At 34.8% G+C, this 4,750-nt stretch overlaps 1 pseudogene across 1 annotated transcript; it reads right to left on the bottom strand.

The window, feature by feature from the left end:
- Positions 1 to 3,231: 3,231 nt before the first annotated feature.
- Positions 3,232 to 4,135, bottom strand: LOC105553186 (annotated as a pseudogene). Its single transcript, XR_001008116.1, has one exon. The product of XR_001008116.1 is annotated as a proteasome subunit alpha type-3 pseudogene (transcript).
- Positions 4,136 to 4,750: the final 615 nt, after the last annotated feature.

Below are 4,750 nucleotides of genomic sequence, written 5' to 3'. Positions count from 1 at the left end.
ACAATAACAAATGATAATGAAACCTAATACATTATAGTATTCTAATAATCAATCTAAAAGATAACTGTATAGGATATTTTCCATGACATTAAATGTTCAGATTGTCAAAGTTTACACAGTATACCACTATTCATACTTGTAAGAAAAATAAATAATATTGGGGGCATGATACATGGTGAGCACTACTCTAATACATGGGAATGAGGAAATGATAAAGACAAAGTCCTTGCTCTCTTAGAGTTTGTAGTCTCAAGAAGACAATTTGAGAAAGATTTATCAGTATATCATTTGGATAATGGAATAGAGAATAGAGGTATAATCATAGGTAATTCACAAGAGGCTTTTCTAGGGAGATTGTATTAATATTTGAGCAATGACTTAATCTATTTGTGTTATTAGGGCGTGTGAGGTGACAAATCCTTTGAAAGAAGGGATAGCTGATGAGGATCTTCAAGACTGAAGCAAATACACCTGGTGCAGCAGTTCAGCTACAGGCATTCCAAGAAATGGCAACTTCAAATGCAGTCATTGTAGTGTGACAATTATTTATGTTAGTAGAATTGAGCTTACCATTTGGTGTGCCTAAGTACAGGTATGGAATTTTGAGAGATAAAGTTAGAAAGGGAGGTTGCAGTCAGATGGTCAAGGGCATTTTGTGATATTCTAATGATTTTTTTGTTTGTTTGTCTAACATTAGAGTCAATGATAGGATCAATATTTTAACAACTTAACTCAGGAAAGAAAATATATGACTTGAGAGAAAACCCTGGAAGATCACTTGCAAGGTTATTTTGGGTACCTGAAAAGTTGCTTATTAGCATTTAATCATAGTGAAAATGGTAATAAAGAAGAGAAACAGGTTTAGAAGAGATTTTTATAAATAGGACATTGATGACTATATACCTTACCTGATGGGGAAGCTAACAAATAGGAAAATGCAAAGATAACTGGGGAACGATAATGAGGATAATTAGGTAGATAATATAATTACATACAATTATCAATATGCTTTGTGCTTTCTTAAATATCTTTAGATATGCATTCCCAAAATAAATACATTTTACTATTGATCTGGTCTTTAGTGTGAAACCAACATGAATATATCAGTAGAACAACACTTTAAAATCTTGTGAGAAAAAAATAATGAGATATTTACAAATAATCCTAAGAAACTATAGAGTATGAAAGTTTACATAAAGGAAGAAAAACATGCAATACAAGTTCAGAAGAGGAAAATAAATATCTGAAATAAAGGCAGCAAGGAAAGTTTAAAAGTGGAAAGTAAGGATTATCAATGTTTATTATCTGCTATTCACTTTACAGTTAGTATTCATTGAACTTTAACACCAAAACTTCATGAGACAGTGAGAGCCTCTTAAACAATTCTACATAACAGGCCATAGTCATCACAAAATTCCAGGTGGCAACACTTTTTTTTCACTCGTACTCTAAAGAGATGTACGTAAACACCTGTCAGTAGCTGAGCCGAATACATCAAGGCTTCCATGGCCCAATCCTATGAAAGGATTTGTATAAATGTACAAATTCCTGTAACAAAGGCTAATAGCAAAGACACGATGTGCTCCACAGTAATTTTCTATATCAAGACAATTTTTGTATTCATGATATAGTATAATAGTTTTATCAGAGAAGAGAGTTAGCCTAACAAGGCCCTAGATGTGAAAAGAAAAATTATTGTTTCATGATTTCAGTCATTTCAGCTGTAAAAGAGGCCAGGTTAATGTTGATGGCAGAGATAATTTGTTAAGAAGTATATAAATTAGGAGTCTACTAATAAATATGTGATGAGGACAGTCATGGGTAAACCCAGTGAGAATTTGTACTTTTATTTTCATATTTCTTTAGAAGAAGTGTTTCTAACTTCTTTCATACTGTTCAGTATTGCTACAGGGACAGTGCTCAGTCTTAGCTACAGATTAGAAAACAACTTGAAGTAAAATTAATAACTTTAAAAGTAATAACGAAAACTGTAATTACTTTCTCACCAACCTGAATAATTAGATTATCCATTAACTATCATTTTTAATAAGGCCAACATGATTTACTTATATGGAAATTAAACAAATTATTATTTCATACCTCGTTATGTTTACCCGAAGTGGAGTGGGAGATTATATTGGTATTGTGTTCTAAAATCCAGACGTAGAAAATTAATCAGCAGTGATTATATTTAAAAACTTACATTATTAAGAATATTTTAGCATATCTTCACTAGCATTTCTCATCTGTTTTTTTTTTTTTTTTTTCCTGCAGTCTGTGTAATTCCGCCCATGCTACCTGATTGTGAAATAGATATGACCCATTACTTTATGGGTTTGCAGCACCATAATTTAAAAGCAAAATGGCCTAATATCATATGCCTTTGATCAATTGAACACTTTTTTTCTAAAGGAAAAAAATAGTAGGATTAGTCAAAAGAGCTCTAATGGGAAACATGAGTCACTTTTAAAAACTTTTGTTTGTCCCTTTGTTTAATGCCAGACAAACCAAGATTTTCGTTTTATGTAACACATTTTTATTACAAACTGATGAAATTACATGTAAAGAAAGAAAAAGAGTAATCTGCTTAAAAAATATAAGAACCTAATTAAAGTGTGGATGCAGTATACTTCTTTCTTCCTCAGTTTATAAGTTTTCTGTTGCAATTACAACAAACAGTGGCTTAAAACATTTAGTATGTTTCAGTTCTGGAATGGGTCTCCTTTGCCAAAATCAAGGTTTTGGTAGGGCTCTGTTCCCTGTGGAGGCTCTAGGGTCTATACATTTTCTTGCCTTTTCCAACTTCTAGAGGTGAACCCTATCCCTTGGCTCATGGTTGCATTCCTCCATCTTCAAAGCCAGCAATGGCTGGTAGAGTCTTTATCCTACTGCACATTCTAATCTCTGCTTTCATTTTCATATCTCCTTCTCTGTCTGTTTTAAGGGCCCTGTGATTACATTTGGCCTGTCTGCATAATTCAGCATAATTTCCCCATCTAAAGGTCTTTAAGTTAATTGCTTCTGCAAAATTCTTTTTTCCATGTTAAAGTAACATATCCACAAGTTCCAGGGATTGGGACATATATATCTTTGGTAGTTTTTATTCTGTCTACCACACTAGTGTTCAAGGTATATTCAGTTCTCATGTGTACTGGAATCAGAAAAAAAGACAATGAAAGTCCTTAAGGAGAGAACAAATATAACTAATTTTACATTTTCTTCTTTTTTTTAATAAGACAAAAATTTAATGAAAATTGAACAGTATGTATCATCCAGGGCTAAATAGTTACATTGGACTGGAGTAGAAACTTAAAATACAATAGATGCTGGAGTAAACGTTACATATTATCATCATCTGATTCATCTTCTTCCTTCAGAGATTCCTTAGCATATTTCTCTGCTTCTTCCCTTATATCTTTTGGAACAATTTCATGTCTTCCATTAGTTAATTCACCAACCCAGCTGAGTTCTAGTTCAAAAGCTTTATCTTTAACTTCATCATATACTATGTAAATTATTTTTGCAACTTCTTTAACAATATCACGGCAGGTCATTTCTTTCATCTGAAGCTTCTCTATTTCCGTCTTTGCAGCTTGCCTGGCTTTGCCAATGGCACAGTCCCAACAACCGTATGAAACACCTGATGGGTCAATCATGTAGAGTTGCGCACCGTCATTCACACTGTAAGACCCTATCATGAAACTGCAGCCAAAAGGTCTAACAGCACTGTAGAGTGTATATGCATGCACATACATGGCCACTCTGTCTGCAAGATGTTTTAGTGGAATGTTGTAGCCAAAGTTAGATCTAAAATTGGAAGCTTCTTCTCTTGCTATGTCTGCTAAAGAACGAGCATCTGCCAACAAACCTGCTACTGCCATTCCAACATGCCGATCAACATTAAAAAGTCGTTTGTTGGAACCTTCTTCATAAAGTTTAGAAAGGACTAATTTTTCTACCCCAAAGACAACATCATCTTTGCATCTGATTCCAATAGCTATACTACTATTTTCCACAGCCCTCATAGCATATTCAACTTGAAAAACTCTTCCATCGGGAGAGAATGTAGAGGCTGACAGGTCATACCCGGTGCCGATTGAGCTCATCCTGCTAAACCCAACGGGACGCGTAAGGATTCCAGCTAATTTTATATTTTCAGCGAAGACTTTGGTTGCAATGTTGGAGAACAAAATAAAGAACGGGAAAGAATTAGAAAATCATTGCAGTCATCCAGATGAGAAATAAGTGTTGTTTAGACTAGAGTGACAGTATTAAAGATTGTCTTAGTCCATTCGGGCTGGTATAACAAAATACCATAAATTTGGTGGCTTAGAAACAACAGGAATTTATTTCTCACAGTTCTGGAGGCTGGCAAGTCCATAGTCAAGATGCCGGCAGATTCTGTTCGTGCTGAGGACTCACTTTCTGGTTCATAGAGGGTGTCTTATCACTATGTCCTCACACAGTAGAAAGGGAAAGGCAGCTTTCTGAGGCCTCTTATAAGGGCTCTAATCCCATTCATGAGGGCTCTGTTCTCCTGACCTGATCACCTTCCTTCCACAGGCCCCACTTTCTAATACTACCTGGGGATGAGGATTTTAACATATGAATGTGGGGGAGACACAGGCATTCAGGCTATAGCAAAGATGACTATAGGAAACAAGCTACAAATGTAGGGAGTTATTCAGGAATTAAAGTGAGATAATTTGTTATAGGATTGAATGAGGTGCACAAGTAAAGCGGAGATATC

Source organism: Mandrillus leucophaeus, unplaced genomic scaffold (assembly GCF_000951045.1).
Source record: "Mandrillus leucophaeus isolate KB7577 unplaced genomic scaffold, Mleu.le_1.0 Scaffold584, whole genome shotgun sequence".
NCBI lineage: Eukaryota > Metazoa > Chordata > Mammalia > Primates > Cercopithecidae > Mandrillus > Mandrillus leucophaeus.
The sequence above is the reverse complement of the archived record's forward strand: the minus strand, read 5'-3'. Positions and strand labels throughout refer to the sequence as shown.